Source organism: Sorex fumeus, unplaced genomic scaffold, assembly GCF_029834395.1.
Source record: "Sorex fumeus unplaced genomic scaffold, SorFum_2.1 ptg000030l, whole genome shotgun sequence".
NCBI classification, from domain to species: Eukaryota; Metazoa; Chordata; class Mammalia; order Eulipotyphla; family Soricidae; genus Sorex; species Sorex fumeus.
This window is the reverse complement of record NW_026606087.1, coordinates 17,467,974-17,494,418: the sequence shown is the minus strand read 5'-3', so window position 1 is coordinate 17,494,418 and position 26,445 is coordinate 17,467,974. Positions and strand designations below refer to the sequence as shown.

Genomic DNA, 26,445 nt, shown 5'->3' with positions numbered 1-26,445 from the left:
GGAAATGGAAAATGCATTCCCTGTTTGTGGATTGGGAGGATTAACATTGTCAGGCTGGCAGTGCTTCCCAAAGCATTATACCGATTCAATGTAAATCCTATAAAAATATCCATAACATTTAAAAAAGAGATAGATCAAACACTCCTGAAATCCATATGGAATAAGAGTCTTTCTGTCCCTCTCCCCTCCCCAGTAGCCAAAACAATCCTAGGAAAAAGAAGATGGGCCGCATTGCTTTCCCCAACCTCAAACAATACTGCAAAGCAGCAGTAATGAAAACAGAATGGTACTGGAATAGGACAGATGAGTGGAATAGAATTGAAAACCCAGAGACAGATCCTCAGTTATATGAACAGTTAACTTCTGACGAAGGAGTAAAAATATGAAGTGGTGCAAGGAAATCCTCTTCAACAGATGGTGCTGGGAAAACTGATCAGTAACATGCAAAAAAAAAAAAAAGGTTGAAGACCTTGATATCAGACCTGAATCCACAAGTAATATTGAGGAAAATGTAGGCAGAACACTCTGACATTGAAGCTAGAGGCACCTTTAAAGGAGTTAATGCCATTAGCCAGGAAATAGAAGCAAAGATAAACAAATGGGACCGTATTAAATTAAGAAGCTTGCGTACCTCAAAGGAACTAGTGACCAACATATAAAGGTAACCTACAGACTGGGAGAAATTAATTTGCAATGGCTCATCTGATAAGGAGTTAATATCCAAAATATATAAAGCACTGATAGAACTACACACACACACACACACACAACAACAACAAACAAACAAACAAAAAAGCAAAACATCCAACCCTATGACAGAATTGGGAGAACAGATGAATATAAACTTCTTCAAAGAAGATATCCAAAAGGCATATTGAAAAAGGTTCTGCATCACTGATTATCAGAGAAATGCAAATAAAAACAATAATGAGACCACAGAGACAGGCATGCATCAAAAAGAACATGAACCAATATTCACGTGGGTTTGGCTCGGGGAGGAAGGGACTCTTATTCACTGATGTTGGGGATGTAGTGTGGTCTTGCCGTTCTGGAAAATGATGACATTCCTCAAAAAGCTAGGAATTGAGCTCCCATTTGACCCAGCAATCCCAAATCTTGGCATCTACCCCAAGGCTCAAAAACACAATGGAGAAAAGACATCGTCACTCCTACGTTCCTAGTAGCACTATCCACAAGAACCCAAATCTGAAAACAACCCCTGTGTCCAAGAACAGATGACTGGATAAAGAAACTATGGTACATATAAACAGTGGAATATTATTCTGCTGTAAAAAAAGATAAAGTCATGCAGTTTGCTGCCAGGTGGACGCATCCAGAGAGTAATGTGCTGAGTGAGGCTAGAGTGTCAGATCTAGTCAGACATAGAATTATCTCTCTTAAATGTGAGATATAAAGAAACATAGGAGTGGAATAACAAGTGCCCGAAGGCAGCAGCAACAAAGAAAGTGAGAACAGATCCTTAGTGTTTATCCCAGTGGAAGAGAGGGGGCTGAAAGACAGTGAAATGTCAGCATGAATCCCTGCTGGCTACAGTGTCAAAAGTTATAAAAAAAAATTTTTTTAAAGGGGTCAGAGCTGTAGTATAGTGGGTAGGGTACTTGCCTTGCATGTGATTGACCCAGATTCAGTCCTCGGCACTCAATCCCCTGAGCACGGCCAGGAGTAATTTCTGAGTGCAGAACCAGGAATAAACCCTGAGCCTCACCAGGTGTGACCCAACAATCCTCTCCCCCCACCACCCAAAAAAATGCCTCAAAGGCAGGTTGGTGAGTTAAAGAGAAAGGAATGAGAGTGTGAGGGGGAATTGGTGGGGGGAAGTGGACACTGGTGAAGGGATTGGTGTTGAAACACTGTATTCTTGAAACCTGATCATAAATAACTTTGTAATTTACTGTGAATTAAAAAAAAACTGAAGTTTTTTTTTTTAAATTGAATCACTGTGAGAACAGTCACAAAGCCTTTCAGTTCAAGACTTGGTCAGTCATACAATGATCAAACACCCGTCCCTTCACCAGTGCACATTTTCCACCACCAAGAACCCCAGTCTACCCCCCTCCCACCCCTCCCTCTGCCTGTGTGGCAGATTTCCACTTCACTCTCTACGTTGATCACATTCAATATTATGACAAAAGACCCAACATTATTATTTGGAATTTTCCCCAACATTCAGACCTGCCAAAAAGACATCATTAGATAATTTGTTTTCTGTTGCTGATTATGAAGAGCATATGATGTCGTGTGGCCACAATAGCGGCCATGCGAACTTGGATTTGTAATATTTTAGTAATAAACCTAGAGGGATTACTGCCAAAAGTCCCTGGGTTCTGAGATTGGTTTGTGTGCCTCTGGGATCATGGTGGTTCAGGAGCCAGAGGAGGCCTTTGAGGGTGGCAACCAGGAGCATTGTCTTGGCGGGGAGCAGGGCCGGTTCCACCCCCCATCCCTCGAGGCCCCTCGTGCCTCGCCAATGCAGTCTCATACCTGGCTGTTCATTAGGCTCTAAAAGATGCAGGCCACTGTGTCGCCGCCACAAGGAGGGACGGGCAGCGGGACAGACACCCTTCCCCTCCCAGGGCGGCATAGCACCATAGTTAAAAGCACAGTCCAGATGCATTTTGGTTGGGCATTATCTTTTGCTCAGATTTTCCCACCACCATTCAAGCCTGTTTTTCAGGAACAAACACTAGATCATTTACTTTCCGTTGATCACTTTGCGTCTACGCGGCTGTGGCTGCGTGGTTCGGAAAATAGTTCTGGTGCCTGCGTACCAGAGCCATGCTTGTAGAAGCTCATGGTCACCGGGATTCCATCGGGAGAAGGCAGGGTTTTTTTTTTCTTTTTGAGCGGGGGTCCATCCCTGATAGTTCTCAGAGCTTACTCCTGGCTCTATGCTCAGAGATCACTTCTGGTGGGGCTTAATGAATCAGTGGAGTTTTGGGGATTGAACCTGGGACAGCCACATGCAAGGCAAGCACCTTCCTCACTGAATTACTTCTCTGACTCCTGAAATTGAAGTTTTAGTCCCTTTCATTGTATGTGCCATTTTATCAATATTTTTAACATAGCCACTCCTAAAAAATGAGAGAACATAGTAATCTTCAGTATTATCTTTTTGCTGGAGAACAATCATTTCTGTTGATTCAGTCTGAGGGCCAGGGAGGCAGTTTAGAGAGCTGGCGTGCACACATTGTGTGTGGGACACCTGAGTTACCTTTTCTGCATACTCCTCTGAGCACTGCTGGGAGTGACTCTGAGCACTGAGCTGGGCAAGAGCAATGGCGGGCAAGACCCAAAAACCAAAAACAATTTCTTTTTGGTGAGTCTGAGATGAAGCTTTCCAACCTCTGTGACACTAGGAATGGGTTGGGGTGGGAAAGAGGGGCAATGATGGTTATGTAATGTGAAGATGATAGAGCATTTTTTTTTTCATTTCGGGTCACACCTGGCTATGCACAGGGGTTACTCCTGGCTTTGGACTCAGGAATTACTCCTGGCGGTGCCCAGGGGTCCATATGGATGCTGGGAATCAAACCCAGGTTGACCGCGTGCAAGGCAAACACCCTAACCACTGTACTATCGTTCCGGCCCAAGTACTTTTCAATACCTGAATATTTCCATGTAATGTAATGTGGTAAAACTTCCTTTCTTGAAATATTTTGAATTCCCAGAATTAAGACAGTGTATCCAAATGTAGGTGAAAGTAAGTCACCTGTATACTTTTTAAATATTACATATGCTTTGACCCTGCTCTCAAGTCAGAGGAAGGAGATCTGGGGATAGACCTGTGCTTAGGGTGATTTTGAAAGCATTGCAATTAATTCTTAGAGAACTGCTCTTCCAAGAGTTAAGAGAATTGTTTGATGATGTAGCTCAAGGCTTCTTCCTTACTTTAGGTTTCTAGGAAATATTTCAAGATGTAGAAAGCTATCTATTAGATAATCAATCTTGAATAATTGAGAGTGGATTTGAAGTGGAAACTGTCTTGAATGTCTTGAATATGAAGATATTCCTTCAAGGCCAGACCTTTGAAATTCTTACTAGTGGTAAAACCAATTAAAAAAATGTCTATGAAATAATAGATTTTTTTCATTTCATTTCATTTCATTTCATCATCCTGTTATTTGTCGATTGCCTCGAGCAGGCCCCAGTAACGTCTCCTTCATCCTAGCCCTGAGATTATATTCAAGGCTCTTTAGGAGAATGAGACCCATCATTGTTACTGGTATTTGGCATATTTGGTAGGCCACGGGGAGTTTGCCAGACTCTGCCCTGTGGGCAGGCTACATTCAATAGCCTGCAAGTTTGTCCAAAGTAGGAACGCGGTCAACCTGGGTTTGATTCCCAGCATTTTTTTCAGATTTTTTTCAACTATATTTTTTTCAGATTTTTTTCAACTATATTTTATTTTGGGTAGAACCCTATTAGATGAATAAGATGAATTATTAGATGAATTATTAGATGAATTATTAGATGAACCCTATTAGATGAATAAGAAGGTAGTGATTTGGCTTGTTTATAAGAGGTTATTTGAAAAAAAATCTTTGTATATGCTTAAAAAAGTACAGGCTAGTCCAAAAGTAGTGAGTGGTCGCAAGGTCAACCTAAAGTCAACCTGCAGCAAACTGTAAAAAAGTACATATTAAAATAAATATCCTTGTATATGTAGGATAAAGGATGAGGCTGCATATAACTTTTTAAATAGTTAGTGATTGGATTGTATGTAACAATTCAGTTCAGTTGGATTGTGTATCAGTGTATTGTATATAATTATTATAGCTAGCGTTAAGACATTTAACAATGGACTAAGAGCCATTCATGTACATTGTATGTCAGCCATACTAAAACGTTATTGTTTGTGCTTTTCTTGTAGAGTGTAGTCCACTTGAGGTTGGCACATTCATTCTTAATTATTTTATAGAGTTCAGCCCAGATGCTTTCCCCCAAAGTGTTGTGTTTCCAAAGTACCATCTCTGGGATATTAAAAATGTCTTGTCACTGGATGTCCCTGGACTGTGGTAATTCTCTCTCTTTCTTAAAAAATATTTATTTAGACATCACGATTTACAATGTTGTTTATAGCATTTCAGGCATATGGTTTTCACACCTCTAATCCACCACTCCATGACCCCACCCCTCCACCAAGCTTTCATTCTTTTAATATATTGAATGGAATTAATAAACTCTTCATGAAGTAGTCCTTCCTTTTTTTCTGGCATAAACAGAACTTTTTGTATTTTGCCTGTTTAATTTTATAAGGAAAACAAAACTCTCCACTTGTTAGCCACAGGGTGTATCTCTGCCTCAGGTACCTCTCAGTAGCTGCCATGTCTCTGGTCTGGAGAGCACATCGGGTGAGAAGTGGCAAGTGAAGTCATTATTTTTTCAGCATGGGTCACCTCCCAAGCATTGCTCAAAGGGTCCAGGGCCATTCCTGGCGGCGCTCAGACAGCTATGCCAGTAGTTCAGTGCTAGGACTCAGGGATGCAGTTCTGTTCGGATCCTGTTATGCTGGGGACCGTTAGGGCCACCTGCTGGTGTGTGGGGGCTACCAGGTATATATTTGAAGATTCTGGGTGGTCTGGTGGCCGGGGATTATGCAAAGCATGCATCCCTTAATCCCTCCACCCCGTGAAGCCATTTCTACATGTTTCTACACAGGTATTTTTACAGTTAAAAATTATCAAGCTAGGTACCAGTTGGCTGGAGCAATAGTACAGCAGGTAGGGCATTTGCCTTGCATGCGGCCGATCCAGGTTCGATTCTTCCATCCCTCTTGGAGAGCCTGGCTAGCTACTGAGTGTCCTGCCCGCAGGGCAGAGCCTGGCAAACTCCCTGTGGCGTATTTGATATGCCAAAAACAGTAATAACAAGTCTCACAGTGGAGACGTTTCTGGTGCCCGCTCTAGCAAATCGATGGACAACAGGAGGACAGTGCTACAGGGCTATAGGTACCAATTATATCTGATGTTCCAATGAGTAAGAAAAGAGGGAGTATATCCCAGCTAATTCTATGCATCTGTGTCAGTGTGATGCCCCAGAAACAAGATGTGTAAGCAATCAAAATATAGACCAATCTTTTTAAGTACAGAAATCCTAAATAATAAAACATCAGCTTGCACGCGACCAACCCGGCTTCTATCCCCGGCATCCTCTATGGTTCCCCGAGCACTCACAGAGCCAGAAGTAACCCCTGAGCATTGCTGGGTATGGCTCAGAAACCAAACCAAACCAACAAAATGGCCAACTAGAAATAGAATCTGATGGTATATAAGAAAAGTTGTTTTTGTTTGTGTTCTGGGTTACACTTGGTGGTGGTGCTCAGCAGGTAACTCCTGACTCATCACTCGTGAGTCTCTCCTGGCAGTGCTCAGGGGGTCTATGCAGTACTGGGGATTGAACTCAGGCCTCTGTACAGAGATGTGCTCTAGCCCACTGAGCTGTCTCTCAAGTTGTGTTTTTAAACATACTACTATTTTGAGGACTGGGGACATAATACAGTGGGTAGGGCATTTGGCCTGCCTGTGACCATCTTGGGTTCGATTGCCGACACCCCATATGTTCCCCTGAGCTTGCCAGGAGTGATCCCTGAGTGCTGAGCCAGAAGCCCTGAGCACTGCCAGCTGTGGCCCCCAAGCAAAAATAAGTTTTTTTTTTTCTTTATGGGTCACACCTGGCGATGTACAGGGGTTATTCCTGGCTCTTCACTCAGGAATCACCCCTGGCATTGCTCAGGGGACCATATGGGATGCTAGGAATCAAACCTGGGTTGGCCGTGTGCAAGGCAAATGCCCTACCCGCTGTGCTATTGCTCCAGCCTCAAACAAAAACAAGTTAACTGTATTTTTTTTAAGTAGTATTGTTCAATATTAGCAAATGTATTAAGTCACTGTCACTGTTACAGTCCTACCGTTGTCCATTGATTTGCTCTAGCGGGCCCAGTAATGTCTCCATTTTAAGACTTGTTATTTTGTTTGTTATATCGAATGTGTCACGTCACAGGGAGTTTGCCAGGCTTTGCCGTGGGGGCAAGATACTCTGGGTAGCTTGACGGGCTCTCCGAGAGGGGCGGAGTAATCGAAGTATTGAGTCATCACATTAATATATAGAAACCGTGACATGAAAAGAAGGTGGTCAACTTCAGTCCTCAGTCAGGATAAAGCCTCTTTAATTAGCAGATTAGAAACCGAAGGGGAAATTCTAAGTTTGAAAAGAAGGATTCTTTTTCTAAAGAATTATTTAAAAATTGCAATAATCATTCCTCGTGGTGATGCTTTAGAAGTATTTTCATTGAAGTCATGAATAAGACAAAATAATAAAAGGCCTCTTTGATAGTTAGCTTTATGTGTCAACTTCCTTAGGCTGTGAGACTGTTACTTAATCAAACATGATATTGTGAAGGTATTTTTTAGCTAAGGTTAACATATATAACCAGTTGAATGCAAGTAAAGGATATTCCTCTTGATTGAGGAGGTGTGAATCATTTAATCAATGAAAGGTTGTAGGAGCAACATATGAGGTTTCTGGAAGAAAAAATATTCTGCCTCAAGACAGCAGCACCAACTGCTTGAGTGTAGCCTTCTGCTAGTCCTAAATTTCCAGACTCGTCAGCCTACACAGTTGCATAAGCCAAAAGTCAGTCAATCTCTCTCTCTCTCTCTCTCTCTCTCTCTCTCTCTCTTTCTTTCTTTCTGTCTTCAACACCCATCTGTTCCTGGACTTTTTATTTTTCCCATTCACTTCTCTTTTTCTGTTTCTTTGACGAATCCTGACGGCCATATATACTGAATATATGAGTAAGAGCATAGGATTAGGAAAGAGACAAAGGATTTTCATCATTTAAAAGCAATTCAATAGTTACATAAATCTCAGAGCAGCTTAAACCTGTCAAAACTAGTAAGAATTTAGCACAGTTTTAAATAAAATTATAACAAAACCATTAATTGTTTTTATACCCTAGAAATTACCAATTATAATAGTAATAGAGAAAGTTTCCATTCACATAGCAGTAATAAAGACCCAAGGTTATGTGGTTGATTTTTTTTTTTTTTGCGGGGGAGATGGTAGTGGTGGTGGTCAGGGCACATCCAGCAATACTGAGGGACTACTCCTGACTCTGCTTGGGAGTTACTCCTGGCGATGCTTGGGGACCGTATGCAGTGCCAGAGGTCGAACCCGGGCCTCCCACATGCAAAACATGCAAGCAGCCCTTTGAATTATGCCAAAAGTTTATTAAAAGAATTGAAATATTTATTTTTGAAATACATAAATGAGAATCTGAATATTCTCTCCCCTCTGCAGCCCCCATGCACACATGCTTGCTCATGGATACTCAGATCATTAAGTCAGTTCTTCATCCTTTAGATTTAGTGTGATTCCGGGTGTGTGTGGGGGGGTTGGGGGGAACAGGACGGACACTCAGCACCTTTTCCTGTCAGATTTCTCACACATTCTCTGTTCCACTGAGAGAGAGCTATAAGGACAGCCAAGACAGGTAGTGTGTCTGATATTAGGTAGTGTTTGTGAGAATTACCTTGCCAGGTGCCTAAAAGCCTTAAAAATTAAAGCCATATGGCATTGGCATAGGCATAGGCAAGCAGATCAGAGAAAGGATTTAGGGAGTCCAGAAATTAACTCAGATATGCATTAGAGTTTAATCCCGCAGTAACATTATAAATTAGTGTGTAATTGATTGACTATTTGGTAAATGGTGTTGCACTGTGGAGAGAGTTCAAGGGTAGCGTGTATGCCTGGCATTTGCCAGATTCTGAATAAAATCTTGGCACTGTATGGCTGCCCCCAGCACCAGTAGGTGTGTTCCTAGTGGCCCCCAGCACAAGCGGTTACTGTTAGGTGTGTGCGACATTGCCAGGTATTTTTTTTTTCTTATATTTAAAAAAATTTTATTTTTATAAAGTTGATGAACAACGGGAGGATAGTGTATAAAGTTATTCACAATAATCCATTACATTTAATATTTGAACACCAGCCCCACCACCATTCCACCTTCCCACCACCGTATTTTGAATGTTTCCACCCCAAATCCCAAACCGTGCCCCCCCAAGCAGAACGGAAACAGTCCTAAACCGTGACCCCCCCAAAGCAGAACTGAAACAATTTTGTATTGCTTGTTATAAATAATCTGCTAAAAATGACCCCCCTGATGTATTGATATCTTGATCATTAAGAAATGATCATCTTTATTCCTTTTAGCCTTCTAAAATTTGAAGTCTGTGTGGCCATCGCAGTCTTTTTTTATTTATTTATTTTAGTTTGGGGTCACCCAACGATGTTCAGGGATCACTCCTGGTTCTGCACTCAGGGGTTACTCCTCCTGGTACTTAGGGGATCGTATGGGGTGCTGGGGATTGAGCCCAGGTCTAGTGCTTGCAAGTGCCTTACCTGCTGTACTGTCTCTCCAAGTCCCATTCAAACCTTTGAAAGGGTATTGTCTGCCTTTAATATTTGAGTGTCCTGTCCTATTTTAGACGATTGTTTGCCTGTAGGATTGTTCACGTGAGTCTCTTAGAAGCAGCAAAAGATGGGGTGCAGTTTTCTGGTTACTCTGTGCCTTTTGATTGGTGAGAATAGGCTGCTGACGTTCAGCGAGATTAATAGTGAGGGAATTTACTGCCACTTTATATGTGGTTTAAGAGTGCTTGTGAAGTTTGTCTTATCTTCTTTTGCTGTTCTTTATTTTCTTCAGTCTTTAGATATCTGCCTTTTATATGTAGTTGGGATCCATTTGCCTCTTGTTGGTATACTCTCATGTGTGCCCTGAGAGCGTATTTAAAACTACGCATTGGGGGGCTGGAGCAATAGCACAGCGGGTAGGACGTTTGCCTTGCACGCGGCCAACCCGAGTTCGGTTTCCAGCATCCCATATGGTCCCCCGAGCACCGCCAGGAGTAATTCCTGAGTGAAGAGCCAGGAGTAACCCCTGCGCATCTCTGGGTGTGACCCAAAAAGCAAAAAACCCAAACTACGCATTAGGGCATAGTTTATCTCTGGCATTAGAAGTCTGTATCTCCTCTTAAGTTTAAAGCAAGTGTGCCTGGTGTGCATTGTGCAAGACTGTTATTCTCACTTCCTTTCCCTCACTTCATTTTTTAGTGTTTTGCCGTTCCCAAGTAGTGTTTCTTTGTCCTTTTCATGGAGATCATTGATGCTTTTTGCAAAGGTGGATAAGTGACTGTGAATTACTTTAGATGCTGCTTGTCCTTAAAGTTTTAAGTCGCTCTTCTAACTTTGGCTAATAACTTGGCTGGGTAGAGTTGGGTAGAGTATTCTTTTTTTTTTTTTGCTTTTTTTTTGGGTCACACCCAGCTGTTGCTCAGGCATTACTCCTGGCTCTGCACTCAGGAATCACTCCTGGCGGTGCTTGGGGGACCATATGGGGTGCTGGGAATCGAACCCAGGTCGGCCACATGCAAGGCAAAAGCCATACCCGCTGTGCTATTGCTCCAGCCCCTGGGTAGAGTATTCTTGATGGGATGTTTATTTCATCATCTAGCATGTTTGCTTTGTCAAACTGTTTTCCTCTGACCTGCAGAGTTTCATTTGATAGATCTGCTGAAAGTCTTATGGGTGGAAGTGGTGGGGTTCCTTTATATGTTACTCTTCTTGTTTAATCTTGCTACTCTCAAGATTTTATCCCTTTGACTTTTGCCATGTCAGTTACAGTGTGTCTGGAAGTGTGTGCTCATCTGTTTGGTTTATTTGGCTTGGAAAGTTTGGAGCCTTTGGGTCTGGGTACGTGATTGAGTTCTCAGAATGGGAGAGTTCTCAGCTACATGGGCCTCTTCCTGGGATTCTCTCTCCAATCCCTCTGGGACTCATAAGGTTTTGATTTGTTCCCTGGAAATTATGCCACAATACATTGCCTTTATTTGACTTCACGCTTTCCCCTTCTGTTCTGTATCGATGGTTTTCTCTACTTTGCTCTCCACTCTCAGCTTTGACTCTTGCTGAGCCCGTCCGCCAAGTGCTCAGTTCTGTCCCTCGCTCTCCAGTTCTGTGACCTCTGGACTTTTCTCATGTCCTTACTCAGACTGTCTCTTCTCTGGGGTTCTGTACTAGGATTTCTTTCAGCTTGTTAAACCGCCTCACCAGGCTTTCTCTGAAGTTGTATCCTGAGAGGTTAGAGAGCTGTTGGGTGCTGGGGGATCTTTTCCAGCCTTTCACCCTTGCCCATTCATTTGGTTGGGCGCCTCCCTTGCTCCTCTTTGGTTGTGTCTGACGTGCTGTGAGGGCTTGCTGGGGCTATGTGCGTGGGGAGGTGGGGGTGGAGGTAAGGGTTTGGGCTCATGCTGGCTTGGGTAGCATTCTGGAGTTTGACACAGTCCCCTGTTCTACATCGTGGGGCTGCATACATGCTGCTTCTGTTGCAGCGCCTTTGAATTTGCAGTACTGGCAGCGCTGCCTCCCCGGATGCCTTAGCCTGGCCTCCTGGCTGCGGTTCTGGAGCTCGGGCAGCTGTGCGCAACAGAACTCGCCTTCCTGATCCTTTGGACCCAGCTTCCTCTCTGAGCCCGAGGGAGGCCTGTGCGGGGTTGATGCCTCGAGAGGAGGACACAGCTTTTCTCATCACCTGGCCCAGTGGAATGTCCATTCCACCACTGTTCTAGGCTGCCTTCCTCCCTGCCTGGCTGCAGCTGTGTGGACCCGATACTCTACCTCGAGTCTAGCCTCCCTTCCAGACCTCATGAGGCTGCTGTTACCTGCCCCTGCTCTGACCTTGGGGCCACACAGATGGAACTGCTGGTAATTCCAGGTTCCTGTAGGACAGCTCCCCTAGACTGTTTGATGGTTAGTTCCATTCACTTTCCCTGTGTCTTCTGGAGTTGCTTCTTTTTGTTGTGATTTGTACTTGGTGCTATCTCAGAGGTGACCTTTCGCTGTCTGTTTGTCTTTGGGTTACACCTAGCAAGTCATAGGGTACTCCTGAGGATGCTCAGGGATCACTCCAGCAGTGCTCAGGAGACTTTGAGGTGCCAGGAATTGAGCCCAGGCTCCCGGCATTTGAATGAGCCCAGCATTCAAAGCGTGCACGCTCAGCTTTTTTAGCGGTCTCCCTGGGGTTTTAATATCTCTCTTTTTTAAAAATTTTTATTAGTGAAACACCATGAGGTACAGTTGTAGACTTACAAATTTTTGTGCCTGGGTTTCAGTTATACAGTGATCGAGTACCCATCCCTCCACCAGTGCCCATTTTCCACCACCACAGGTTCCAGTATCCCTCCCACCCCCCAACCTCCCCATCCCACCCTGCCTTTGTCGCAGGGCATTCCCTTTTGTTCTCTCTCTCCTTTTGGGTGTTGTGGTTTGCAAAAGAGGCATTGAGTGGCAGTCATGTTTGGTCTATAGTCTACTTTCAGCATGCTTCTCCCATCCTGGGAGGATCCTCCCAACACCCTTTATTTGGTGCTCCCTTCTCTATCTGAGCTCCCTTTTCCCCTAGCATGTGTGACTGGCCTCCAAGCCATGGAGCAAAACTCCTGGTACTAATTTCGGCCACTCTTGGGTGTTAGTCTCCTATTTTGTTACTTTCTTATAGCTTTTGTGTGCATGTGTGCGTGTTTGTGTAAAAAATTTGGATAAAATTGTCTTTAATTCCCCCCTTCCCCCACCAAACTTGAGCTATTTGCAGTTTTATGTGTGCCTTTTATTTATTTTTGGAATGATGTTCTTTAATTGCTCTGATCCATACTCTCCCCATTTGTGAAATGTAAAAAACCTTTTCCTCTTTGCAGAGTTGCATAGTACAGATGGGCATTTTAGGAAAGGACTTGAAGACATGAAGTGTTGTACTAAAAGAGTGTTGTACTAAAAGAGCCTACCGTCTCTCCCTGCTAGACTGTTTCTAGTGTATGTATTTAGTTGAAATGTAACAAAACTTACTATTTAATTTGGGATCTCTAGCTCTCCCCATCCTCCCACTTCCCAGTAGTGAGTTTTCTCACCAGGAGAAGCAGTGTAAGTGATAATAGCTTGTGTGTTACTTAGTTATCAGGTGTGAATTGTGCATAGTGTTTTCTTCCTAATGCCAAATGGTGAGCCTGTGAACTGGGCTGGAATTACAGTGTCGCTGCTGGCACCTGCATCATAGCCTGCATTTAGATGAGTTGTGCGCCCAGTGGGGAGACGGTAGATCCTTGGGGGGATGGTGAAGTGTTGACTAACAGAATACTTTTTTTGCATTTTTTATCTTGGCCTTTGCATTGGTTTTTTGTACTAGACCATAGGTACCGTATTTCAGACACTGAAAAAAGCACACTATACATTGAAAAATTGAGTCTTTTTTTTTTTTTTTAACAAATCTCTGGAGTAGAATTTGCTACATTTGTGGGATTCTTGAAAAAAAATAGCTTGTCAAGTTAATGTAGCTTGTTATGATTAGATTTTATGAATATATAAAAGAAATTAGCATACATTAAAATCACATGAAGGATGTTGGTGTTAATTCTCCTTTTTGGGTATTTCTTTATCTTGTTTTGGAGGGTGGGGTGGGGGGAGGAGTTTTAGGCCTCACCTGGAACTACTCAGGTACTATTCTCTATCTCTTTTTTTTTCTTTTTCCATTTTTTTAAAAAAAATTATTTGTTTTAATGTATCACTGTGGGATACAGTTACAGACTTACAAACTGTAGTGCTTACGTTTCAGTCATACAATGATCGAGTACCCGTCCCTTCACTAATGCTCATTCTCCACCACCAATGATCCCAGTATCCCTCCCACCACCCCCCACCCCATCTCCTCCACCCACCCCTCCTTTGTGACAGGTCATTTTCAGGGACTATTCTTGGCTCTGTTCCCAGGAATGATCCTGGTGGTACTGTGGGGACCATGTGGTGCCAGGGATTTGAACCAAGGTTAACAGGATGTGTTAACAGGAAGTGTGTTAACCCCTGTACTTCAGCCACTTTTTTTTTTCTTTCGAGTCATGCCTAGTGGTACTTGGGCTGTGCTAGGGCATCGCTCCTGGCTGCTGTGAAGAGCATACTGCCCAGGAATTGGACCTGGGGCTCCCATATGCAGAGCCTGTGCTCTGGCCCCTTGGGCTCTCTCCCTGGCCCTTACTTTCCCTCCCAAGAAGTGTAATTTTCTTGGCAGCATTCTGCATTTATTTTGCGTATATCTTATGTGTAGGTTTTATATAGCTTCATTTCCATTTAATTGAGCCATGTGTTAGGTATCTAAGTAAACTGGGTTTCAGTTATACAATGATCAAGTACCCATCCCTCCACCAGTGCCCATTGTCCACATTACATAGTGGAATGTGTGGTGATCTCAGCTGTGTGAGATAGACACAAACGCAGTTATTTCTGGGTGGTGCTCAGGGACTGAACATGGGCCTCCTGCATGCTTTGCGTGTGGTTAGCCCATTAAGCCGTTTGTTCAGACTTAAACTATTTATTTACTGATTTATGGCCACACCTAGTGTCATGGTGCTCAGGGCTGCTCCCTGCTCTCTGCTTGGATTTGCTTCTGATGGTGCCTGGGGAACCATGTAGTACTGGGATAAAACCTGACTTAAAGGACAGTGGTTACTTGTATACTTGCCACTTTGTTTCATGTTTTTCCAATCTTATCCTGTTCATGTATTCATTTAAATGTATATGTATATACCTTAATGCATTTTAGTAACTATGTTGTTGAGTTATCATGATGTGATTTGAGATACAGGATATTTTCATTATTCTAAAATATTTCCTTTTGTTCTCTGTGTCTAGCCTCAGACAACTACTGAATGATCTACTTTGTGCCATTATAATTGTATTTTTCTTAGAAGTTCGTGAATGGATAATAGTATAGGTTATTTGTGTTTGATGTTTTCTACTTAATTTGTTTTTAGTGTAATTTTTTTTGGGGGGCTTTTTGGGTCACACCTGGAGATGCACAGGGGTTACTCCTGGCTCTGCACTCAGGAATTATACCTGGTGGTAGCTCAGGAGAACCACATGGGATGCTGGGAATCGAACCCAGGTCGGCCGTGTGCAAGGCAAATGCCCTACCCGCTGTGCTATCACTCCAGCCCCCTAGTGTAATGTTCTTGAGATTCACACATGTTGCACTTATTAACATTTTATTTCTTGTTTATTTCTATGTAATTTTCCTAGTTTCTTTTTTAAAAATTACCTTTTTTTAAACATAGGGGTTAACAAAGTTGTTCACGATTCATTTGTTCTAGGCATTCAGTATTCCAGCACCAGCCAATCCCACCACCACTGTGACCTTTCCTCCACCACTGTCCCCATTTCCCCAACCACCCCCAAGCCTGCCCCCCTAGCAGACACAAAATTATTTTACATTGCTTGTTACAACTAAATGGCTGATGGAATTAGCAACAAATGCTTTAGTAAAAGAAAATTTTGAAAATTGTTATACCTCACCATGGGGTCATAAAGCCCTTGACTGAAGAAGGTTTACTAAGTTGTTGCTAGTTGAGCCGTCTGTGTTAATGTTTTTGCTTATTGAGTTTAGTTGACTTCTATAGGACTTTCCAATTTAATTTGGTGTGCTCCTATTGAGATGTCCTATTGAGATTGATACTGTAGAATTTAGAGGTGCCATGTGGCCATGTGCTCCAGCAACTCCAGAGTATTTAACTGGGCCCTGAGTTTATATGGTGGTGGCTTGGAATGTGGGTGTAACTGCTGGGGCTTCCGGAAGTGCTGGGGGAGGGGAGGAGGGGAGGCTGCCTACCCTCCTCTCTGAGAAGACTCCAGAGTTCTTAGCCTGGAGATTTGTGTACCTGGAATTTTGGGCAGTTTGGATCTCTGCAGAGCTTTGCCATGAGGCGGTGGGGTCGAGCTGATGGCCTGGTGGCAGCTGTGGGGGTATGAATGTGGCTGCCCAGCTTTGGCGGGACGGGGACTTGGCAGACTTCCCTCCCGAGAGCATCCCAGAGTTTTTAGCCCAGAGGCTGGCGTATCATGAGTTTCTGTAGCTGGCTGATTTCTTCCAGGATTTAATCCTTAGTCTGTGAAGCGGGGTTGACGGATGAGCTTACACGGCGGCAGTTTCTTAAGGGGGTTTTATTAGTTACAGTGTTGACCTTTTCCCCTGAGCTTTTGGATTATAATTGACATACAGCATTGTTGAAGTTTAGGGTATATATTATGAAATGATTATCTAGTAAGCTGAACTAACACATTCATCATATCACATAATTATCTTGATTTTTTTTTAAGTGATGAGAATATTTAAGGTCTCTCTCTTCGCAGTGTCTAGTGTGTAATATAGTGTTCCTAACTGCAGTGACTGTACTGTGCCCAGAACTTTGTTTTTTTTCATTTTTGGACTACACTCAGGCCTCTCCTCCTCTCCCCTCTCCTCTCCTCTCCTTCCTGCTCAGGGGAACGTACCGGGTGTTAGGGATTGAACCTGGGTTAGGCAAGTGCCTTCACCCCTGTGCTGAATGTCTCTGGTCCTGAATGTTTTTGCTCAGTATAATGTCTTCAAGGTCTATCTGTGTTATCGAAATTTCAGGATTTCTTTTTTTTGGTTTGTTTTTGGGCCACACTCCTGGTGATGCTCAGGAATCATTCCTGGCGGTGCTCAGGGGATCATATGGGATGCTGGGGATCAAACCCGGGTTGGCTATGTGCAAGGCAAATGCCTCCAGGATTTCCTTTGCTTTTATGGTTGAATGATATTCCTCTTTGTGTGTGTTTGAGAGAGAGAACGAGAGAAAGAGTGTGTGTGTGTGAGAGAGAGAGAGCGCGTGCAAGAGCATGCTTGCAAGCACATATGACACTTTCTTTATCTGCATAACTATTAACACTTAGGCTGTTTTTATGTCTTGACTATTGTGAACACTGTTGCATCACGCATATGAGCATGGGAGTCCAGCTGTCTCTCTGAGGCAGTGATTTTATTTCCTCCAGATACAGGCTCAGAGTGGGGCTGATGAATCACGCAGATGGTAGTTCTGTCTTTAAGATCTAGGGTAACCCCTCTATTATTTTTCACACTGGTGAAGTAATTATGTTTCCACTAACCCTGTGAATAAAGGCTACCATGATCAAGGGCACTACCGACACTTGCCGGTTGGTGATGTCGGCAGGTGCTATTCCTGAATATTAGGAACCAGGCAGAGATCCTTGTTTGTTTGTGTGTGCGTGTTTTTTTTCTTTCTTTTTTTTTTTTTTTTACCACTGAGATACTCCTGTGACTTTGACATTCTGTAATTCTACCTGGAAGTGTTACTTGTTTTACTGGTTTACTATTTTTATTGAAGTTCAAAAATTTTCAGTTGTGGGGCTGGAGCGATAAACACAGTGGGTAGGGCGTTTGCCTTGCACGCGGCCAACCCGGGTTCATTTCCCAGCATCCCATATGGTCCTCTGAGCACTGCCAGGAGTAATTCTTGAGTGGAGAGCTAGGAGTAACCCCTGTGCATCTCCGGGTGTGACCCAAAAAGCAAAAAAAAAAAAAAAAAAATTCAGTTGCAGGCCAGGGAGATCGCTCAGGTTATTGAGCACCTGCCTGACAGGTGTTGAGTCTGAACCCATCACATATCACATTAGGGCCGTTAACCCTGGTGGCCCCTGCACACTGCCTCAGTGTCCCAGCATACTCACGGAGCTGCCAGGCTGGGACTGTTGGACTGAGTGGGAGTGACCCTCAGAGCCCCTGGAGAATATTTCACTTGAAATACTCGATTATCTATGTTACCTGTTCCCTGGCTGAATTTTTTTGGGGGGGTGGGGGTGTGGGTGTCCTATAGCATTTGTTTTTCTTACTATGTTTTCATCTTTATGTGGCCTCCTCCCAAGTAATGCTCAGCAGACCCAGGGCCCACATTCAGCCAACCAGTCAGATGGTTCAAGGATGTGAGTCTGCTCGGGCACAGCAGGACCACACCTGTGGTGATCATGGCCCTCCAGGGCTATACCTGGTAGTGCTGAGGTGCAGGGGTGGAGGAGGGTCATTAAGTGCTGGGATCAAACCAGGGTCCCACGCCTGCAAAGCAGGTGTTCCTGGGCACCATGCTATCTCCCAAGTCACTTTTTTTTGTTTTCAAGTTTGAATATGTGTTGATCCCATTTTTGCTTCCTATTTGGCTGCTTTTGAATGGAGAGTTTTCCAATACCACGTTTTTTCCCCCCTAGGCTCGCAGAAGTAGGTGTCTCAGGATGATGACTGCCCTCAGAGTCCGTAGTCACTTCCCTTACGACCAGGGCTGTGTCCTGCACTGTGTGAACTGAGCCACAGGAGACAGCTTTGGGTCAAGTGAAGGCTCTCACTCTTATTCCTGCCACCCCAGCCGCCTCAGTTCTACCAGTGGCACTTTGTGGGATTCCTAATTTAGTGTTGTTCTGTACTTCTTTGGATGATGAGTAGCAAGTCCCTCCACCACTCAGTCTCCTGACTTTAGTACACAGACTTTTCAGTTTTGGGAAGCGTGCTTGAGGAAATGGCACTCCCTCTGCCCCAGGCCCCATGTGTTTCTGGGGGTGCATTTCACCCTCTTTCTCTACTTAATTGTCTTCCCTAGCTTCCTCTTACATTTCATGTTTTCCTATTTTTGTTGGCGATAGTGTTCACATTTATTCTTTTTGTTGCTTTTGGTCATTTCTGAGATTTCAGATTTTGCTCTGTCATCTAAGACCAGAAATACTTAAGATGCATTTTGTTGGTTTGTGCTTTGCATATTCATTTAGTCAAATATTTAAAACTGGATTAAAGCTCATAATTATAGACTGGAATGTAATATGTTCGCTTATTTAACAAATAACTTTTCTAATGTTTGCTGTGTGCCAAGTCTGTTCTAAGTGCTTTGCAAATATGTACTCATTTAATCCTCATAATAATCTTATGAGGTAAGAGTTCTTTTTATTCCCATTGAATCGATGGAAACTGCTGCATAGTCAGGAAATTTAACTTGCTCAAGGTTACCGTAAATAGAGTCAAGAGCATAACCTCTGGTCCGGAGAGGTGGTGCAGGGGTTAAGGCACATGCGTTGCCTGTGGCCAATTCAGTTTGATCCTGAATGGAGCCCAGGAGGTCTCCAAAACCCCAGCACCTTCAGATGTGGCCCTCGAGGCCCCCACCTCAGAACAATCAAGTGGCCTGGATTCCCAGGGCCATGTCGAGCTGGAACAGTTAGGGCATTCTTGGTTCCCCAAATTGAACTGTGGGCAGAGAATCTCTGGGAAGAGTTCTCAGGCCCCTTGACCACTACCTGGGAGGGCACTATCCTTCCCCCACCCCCAGAAGAGGAAAGGACGTAAGAACCTGTTTGTTTGCCTTGTACGCGGCTGACTCGGGTTCGATTCCCAGCATCCCGTATGGTCTCCTGAGCACTGCCAGGAGTGATTCCTGAGTGCAAAGCCAGGAGGAATCCCTGTGCATCGCTGGGTGTGACCCAAAAAGCAAAGCAAAACAAAACAAAACAAAACATGTTCTTCCCACCCCACCCCCTTTTCCTTTTCTTGTTGGGCCACACCTGGTGGTACTCAGGGCTTACTCCTGGCTCTGTACTCGGGGATCACTCCTGGTGGGGCTTGGGGGACCATATGTGGTGCGGGGGATTGGACCCAGGCCAGATATGTGCAAGGCACGGGCCCTACCTGTTGTACGGTAGCCGTTCGTAGGGCTTGGCATCATGTGTTTATACCTTCGGCTAACGAATTCCTCGAGAGCCCAACTTCCTGTCTTCAGTCATCTTTATGTTCTGAGAGTATTTAGTAGAATATCTGAAATCCAGAAGATTCTCAATGAATGCTATTTATGAATTAATATTTCAAGTTAGGATCCAAATAATTTGTCTGCCAGACTGTATAGCTTAAGTTGTTCATTTGAATTGCCTTGCTTAGAAAAATATTTTTTTTTCCCCTTTGGGCGCAAACTCAAAAGAAGAGACTCAGAAGGGAGGCATACCAGTTCTGCTAAAGTAATTACTGTGACAGAAATGTAAGGACTTTAGATGCTCTGAGGTTGTCCATTCTATCCTAGTACAGGGTAACTGGAAAAAAAAGGTTTCACATTCTCAGGTCATAGTTTTAATGATGCTCCCATATGTGTGTTAATGATACCTCTTAAAACAGTCATCATGTTCCTGAGTGAAATTGTAAATGTTTCTTTCTGGAAGAGTCAGTGTACTTACTCCCTTTCTCCAGTTTTCTGCTCGTACTAAAAAATCACTTAGGTCTGGTGAGATAGTACAGGGGTTAAGGTATTTGCCATGCATGTAACCAACTCTAGAGGTTTGATCTCTAGCAGCACATATGGTCCCCTGAGCATCGCCAGGAGTAAGCCCCAGTCATCTCCAGCTGTGACCCAAACTCCCCTTCCAAACAAAAAAATTAATTTTATCATTCTATTATTTTATTGGACTAGAGCGATAGCACAGTGGTAGGGCGTTTGCCTTGCATGCAGCCAGCCCGGCCGAGCCGGGTTCGATTCCTCCGCCCCTCTTGGAGAGCCCAGCAAGCTACCGAGAGCATCTCGCCCGCATGGCAAAGCCTGGCAAGCTACCCGTGACTATTCGATATGCCAAACACAGTAACAACAAGTCTCACGATGGAGATGTTACTGGGTCCACTCGAGCAAATCGATGAACAATGGGAGGACAGTGTTTTTCTTTTTATTATTTTATTATTCTATAATTTTATTAATTTATTATTCTATTATTAGTTATATTTCATTTGTAAGATAACAAGTAAACTAGTAGAGTAAAAATGTAGTTCTCATCTTGTAGTTCCCTTTACTTTACTTTACTTACATCTTGTAGTTCATTTTTATTACTAAATGATATACCATCATAAGAATCTTATCACTGTTTATATCCCTGGTGGATACCTGCCTTGGGCTATGAATAATAAATGGGCTATAATTTTGTGTATGTATATGTGTGTACTTCTGGTTATCAGACCTGGGTCCTCAGACATTCAAGGCATGTGTCTGTTGCAGGGCTGTATCCCAGGCTTCTAGAAATGTGTGAACATCTGTTTTTAGATTACTTGGTAAATGCCAAGTGTTAGAATTGCTGTTGTCAGGGTAGATGTATATTTAGTTATATAAGAAATACCAGATTTCCTCCCCTTACCCCCTGCAAGTGGTTGTGCCATTTTGTATTCCTACCAGCATGTTTTGTTGTTCAGTATCTTTATAGGTACTTAGAATTTTTAGTTTTTAAAATTTAAGCCATTGTGTTGTATTTGGGCTGGAGTGATAGCACAGTGACCAGGGCGTTTGCCTTGCATGCAGCCAACCTGGCTTACCTGAGTTCGATTCCTCTGCCCCTTGGAGAACCTGGCAAGCTACCAAGAGTATCTCACCCACACAGCAGAGCCTGGCAAGCTCCTCGTGGCGTATTCGATATGCCAAAACACAGTAACAACAAGTCTCACAATGTTACTGGGCCCGCTCGAGCAAATCGATGAACAACGGGAGGACAGTGACAGTGACAGTGTTGTATTTGTTTATTTTTAACCTTCATCATAATGGGTTACTGATATCCTGTCTTATTAGCATCGTTACTAATTCAAACATTCTTAGATGTAATGGTTGGAGAAACAGCACAGCTGATAGGGGATTTGACTTAAAAGTAGCTGACCAGGGATCAATCCTTGACATCCCATATAGTTTCCCTGAGCACTGCCAGGAGGGACTTCCTGATTTCAGAATCAGGAGTAACCCCTGGACATCATAGGGTGTGTCAAAAAAACAAAAGCAAATCATTCTTAGATGTTCTCTTTATCCTTGCAACAGAGTTAGGGAGTCACCAAGACAGACCGTTCTCTCTCTCTCTCTCTCTCTCTCTCTCTCTCTCTCTCTCTCTCTTTCTTCCCTTCCTCCCACCCTCCCTCCCTCCTTCCCTCCTTCCTTCTTTCCTTTTTTCTTTTGGTTTTTGGGCCACACTTAGTGATACTCAGGGCTTACTACTGGCTCTGCACTCAGGGATCACCCCTGGTGGTGTCCACTCCGTAATTGAGTGCCAGGGATTGAGTCCAGGTCGGCTGGGTATGAGACACATACCTTACTCACTCAGTTGTTCTTCTAGCCCAATAGTTTGTACTTCTGGCACTAATTATGAGTTGGGAAGTCTCTTTGACTTCTTTCTGTCATTACTTGTAAGATCAGAGATCCCATGATCCCCTTTGGATTTGATAATTCACTTGACAAACTCACAGATCATCCTGAAAATTTCTTCAGGATTATGATATATTACTAGGAAGGCAAGTACAAGAGCAGCCAAGAAACGCGGGCTCGTCAGTCAGATATGACTGACGTACCACTACAGAAGTTGAGTTGATCTCATAGGCTCCTCTTCCACCCCTACTGCTATAAATCTTACTGCTGTCATCATAGACTGTCCGGCACGGCCCAGTTCCCTAGGTGAAGAGAATCAGTCTTATCAGGTATGGCATTGCACAGGTTAGAGATTAGCTACCAGAAGCCCAGGGTAGAACCAGAGCCCTCTCTGGGCAAGGTTAACTCTTTACTGTACATTCACTTGGAGTGTGGCACCCAAACCGGAGAGTTTTAAAAACTGTTTAATTTTTAAAACTGAATCACATGGAATAGTTGTCTTACTTCATATTGTCCATGACCAAGCTCAGAAACAAAATGACCCCTCTCCCCCAATAATGTAGATTGTGGGTCAGAGAGTTAGTATAGTACAAGGGGTAAGATGTTTGCCTTGCATGCCATTAACCCTGGCTCCATACCCAGTCCAGTTTCTGGCACCACACACGGTTCCTGCTCACTGCTGGGAGTGACCTTGAGCAGTGATCACTGGATCCTTGATCCAGGAGGAAATCCTGAGCACTGCCAGATGTGGTCTAAAACCGAACAATCTTGATTGTGTTCTGGGAGATACCTGGGTTCACTTCCCAGGACTACATCCTGAGCAGTGCTGACGGCACCTCTGGAAGCCCGAACCACTGCCAGCTTGCCGAAGTGACCGCTGGTGCTGTCAGGCCTGAGCAGAGCAGAGCAGAGCCAGTGTTGTGTCGTCCTCTGGCCTTTGTGCTGAATCTGTGACCTGCTGACCGGAAATCACTCAGGAACTACTTTACTGAGCTATTTAATACAAACTTACAAAGAGTCTGAGCCCTGATTCTATAGTTTTTCATCTATCCATCCATCCACCCGTCCTTCCTTCCATCCATTCAGAAACATTTATTGACCTTTTGCACCATTTAGGTACTGTGTTATTTGCATATATGCAAGCACGCATGTTGCATTCCAGGAGCCCCGCAGTCACGTTCACAGATGATTATGGTACCTGGAGCAGATTCTACATTTTAGGATGCTGGAGAACTTCAGGGGAGGACCATCTCAGTCTCGAGTGGGGACTCAGGAAGGCTTCTCAGTGGAGGTTTGTGCTTAACCCGAATTTTGAAGGATGAGGAAGACTTAGGTCCAATAATGGAGAAAGGGCATCCATGCATCAAAGACCGCATTTGCTGGAGTGTGGAAATGTGAGACCCCCCCAGTCCTTTATAAGTAATTTAACTGGGTCCTGGAGTGTGAAAGGGGGAGTACTGGAATGAAGTCACACTAGCACTGAAGCCCTGTTTAGCAGCAGTCTCTTCTGTTACGTTAAAGGAACTTAGGTTTTTAGTCTGGTAAAGAAGAGATATTGGTTTTTTTGTTGTTGTTGTTGTTGTTTTTTTTTTTTTTTGGTTTGTGTGTTTTGTTTTTTTCCGAGGCTAGAGTGACAGCAAGAATCAGAGTTAAGACCAGACCCCTTTTTCTTAGGAACAAAAAATATGGCACTTGTTCTTTCTGGGTGGGGTGGTGGTAGGGGTTGAACTCAGGCCCTCACACGTGCATGGCAAGTACTGTAACCTCTGGACTACATCCCCAGCCCGATTCTTCTGTTTCATTGCTGTTAACACAAATTGTTGACAAAGTAGTGAGGAGCTTTGAATGATGCATTTCTTAGAATCTACATAGGTTATAAAACAATAGAGGACTATGCCATTGCAGTGGGATATTATTATTTAGTTGTAATATTTAGTTGTAATGAAATGAAGTATTTATAAATATTGTAACTATTATTATTTAGTTATTAAGGAATGGAGTATTGGTGCATGCTACAGCTGGTTAGCAGGAGTGTTAACATATGTGCTTGTAGTGCGCCATGATATCACACCTCCACCAGTGCCAAAGTGCTAACGACCCCCCACCACTGTTCTTAAGTCACTTGTAATGAACCGCTTCCTTCGCCATCCCCCAGACGCCTTTTTAAAAAGGCATTCAATGGTCGATGTGTTTATGTACTTCTTTTCCCCTCCTCCTTCCCTTTGCAGCGATGCCCTGGGGGTTGCACATGTGTTTGACTGTGATGCTCACACTCCTCAGCCGTGGTGCTCACTGGGTGAGGCCACACTCCAGGTTTCGGTGCCAGCTCACTCAGCTGCCATGTGCACTAAGAGTTGCACTCCTTAAAATCCTCCTGCTCTCACACATGCTCACTAGGGCATCTGCTTCTGGGCCAGGGGTCTGCCGCTTTCTTTAGTTGCAGTGTTTGTTGACAGTAGCACCGCCTTAAAATTTTAAAAAATTATTAATTTTTTCTTATTGAGCCACCAAGAGATTCACAGTTACAAAGCTGTTCATGAGGTTCTCAGTCATACAGTGTTCCAACACCTGTCCCTAAACCAGTGTACATTTCCCACCAATGACCCCAGTTTCCCTCCCCCCACCCCCCCCACCAGCCTGTCCATCCATTTATAAGCAAATTTCATGACTTCATTTTTCCTAATAGTTGCATAGTATTCCATTGTGTAGATGTACCATAGTTTCTTTATCCAGTCATCTGTTCTCAGGCACTCGGGTTGTTTCCACATTCTGGCTGTTGTGAATAGTGCTGCAGTGTACATAGTGCAGATAGCATTTTGCTGTGCAAAATCCCAGAAATGGTATTGGTGGGTCATATGGAAGTTCAGTTTCTACATTTTTAAGGAATGTCCACTTTGTTTTCCAAAAACGCAGGACAAGTTGTCATTCCCACCAATAATGAACGAGAGTCCCTTTCTCCCAACATCTGCGCCAGCACTCGTTGTCCTTTTTGATGTGTGCCAGCCTCTGGTGTGAGATGATACCTTATTGTTGTTTTGATTTGCATCTTCCTGATGATTAGCAATGTAGAGTATTTTTATCATGCGCCCTTTGGCTATTTGTATTTCTTCTGCTGCTGCTGCTCCTCCTCCTCTTTCTCCCTCCTTCCTTCTCCCATTCTTCCTCCCTCCTCCCTCCTCCTTTCTCCTTCTTTCTTCTTCTCTTCCACACCCGGTGATGTTCAGGGGTTAGTCCTGGCTCTGCACTCCAGAGTTATTCCTAACCCCTGGCAATAAGCAAAGAGACTTCTCATTGGTGGTGTTGCTCTTATATCTGTCAGGGGAAAAGCAGTTAGTCCTTTGTGTATCCTAGCTTGGTGGCTGTGTTGGTGGCAAGAGCTGTTTCATGCTTGGGGCATATTAAAAAAAAAAAAGAGAGAGTTACTCTTGGCAGTACTCAGGGGACCATATGGAAAGCTGGGCATTGAATCCAGGTTGGCCTTGTGCAAGGCACGTGCCCTATCTGCTGTATCATCGCTCTAGCCCTTGCATTTCTTCTTTGGAAGTGTCTGTTCATTTCTTCTCCCCTGTTTTTGATGAGGTCAGTTGTTTTTTTCTTGTAAAGTTCTACCAGTGCCTTATATACCCTTTTCTGATGGATATTGAGCACCACCTTTTTTTTGTTTGCTGCTTTGGGGCCACGCCCCAAGATACTGGGGAGTGGGTGATACCTTCAGCTATGTGCTCAGGAGTGTCTCCTGATAGTGCTCAGGGAACCATGCAGTGCCGGAGATGAGATCTGGGCCTCCTACAGTGTGTGTTCTTCCCAGTGGTTTAAATCTTCAGTCCAGCACCCCTTTTTATGGTGCGCAAATGCCTTTGACTTTGTTATTACAGAAGGAGTGACCTGAATTTCTTTTGCACAATCACCAGGCAGAAATATTCACTCCTCTTAAAATATGCTGTGGTATAGCCAAGCACAATGGCACCATGAGACTCAGGCTGCAGAAATACGAAGCTTACGCTTGAATCATGTGGGTCTCTGGGCTTTTAAACTTGGGACCTCATGTTTGCAAGGCAGCTGCTCTAAGTCACTATGCTATTCCTCTGCGCCCTTGGCAAATAATTCTTTGAGTTTCCTTCCTCTTTATGTATTTTCCAGATATTTGTATCTGCAGGTACCTACATTTAACATTAAAGTGAGATCTTGCTTTAGATATTGTCTATAAACTTTTAGGAATGCTAAAAATGTGACTTCCTTTGTAGTACTTATACATACGATCTGTCATTTAAATAAGTCTTCATGTAATGATTTGTTTACAATCTGTTATTGTTACTTGATATCAGTCTTACTCATTGCAATATCATTAGTACCCATACAATATCTGGGCCATGATAACCAGTTT

The 26,445-nt window shown here is 43.7% G+C and overlaps 1 protein-coding gene and 2 pseudogenes across 3 annotated transcripts in view; all 3 read left to right on the top strand.

Annotated features, from left to right (window-relative positions):
* FCHSD2 (FCH and double SH3 domains 2) overlaps nucleotides 1–26,445 on the top strand; it is a 365,756-nt gene that overhangs the window by 21,839 nt on the left and 317,472 nt on the right. The gene's annotated exons all lie outside the window — the stretch shown is intronic.
* On the top strand, nucleotides 19,869–19,989 carry LOC130025628 (uncharacterized; annotated as a pseudogene).
* LOC130025646 (uncharacterized) lies at nucleotides 25,322–25,462 on the top strand (annotated as a pseudogene).